Below are 290 nucleotides of genomic sequence, written 5' to 3'. Positions count from 1 at the left end.
TTCCACTGATATTTAACAAAGGTGTCGAGAACACACAATTGAGGAAATAGCATCTTCAACAAATGGTGCTGGCAAAACTGTATCTCCATCTGTAGAAGAATGAAACTAAACCCTTGTCTTTCACCCTGCACAAAAGTCAATTTCAAATGGCTCAAAAACCTCCACAAAGCCTGAAACTCTGGAACTGTTAGAAGAAAACATTGGGAATAACCTATAAGATATAGGTGTAGGAAAGGATTTTCTAAACCGGACATCAATTGCTCAGGAAACAAGGGCAAGAATTAACAAAT

Source organism: Nannospalax galili, unplaced genomic scaffold, assembly GCF_000622305.1.
Source record: "Nannospalax galili isolate Female #2095 unplaced genomic scaffold, S.galili_v1.0 scaffold1601, whole genome shotgun sequence".
Taxonomy (NCBI): Eukaryota; Metazoa; Chordata; class Mammalia; order Rodentia; family Spalacidae; genus Nannospalax; species Nannospalax galili.
This window is presented reverse-complemented; position numbering follows the sequence as displayed.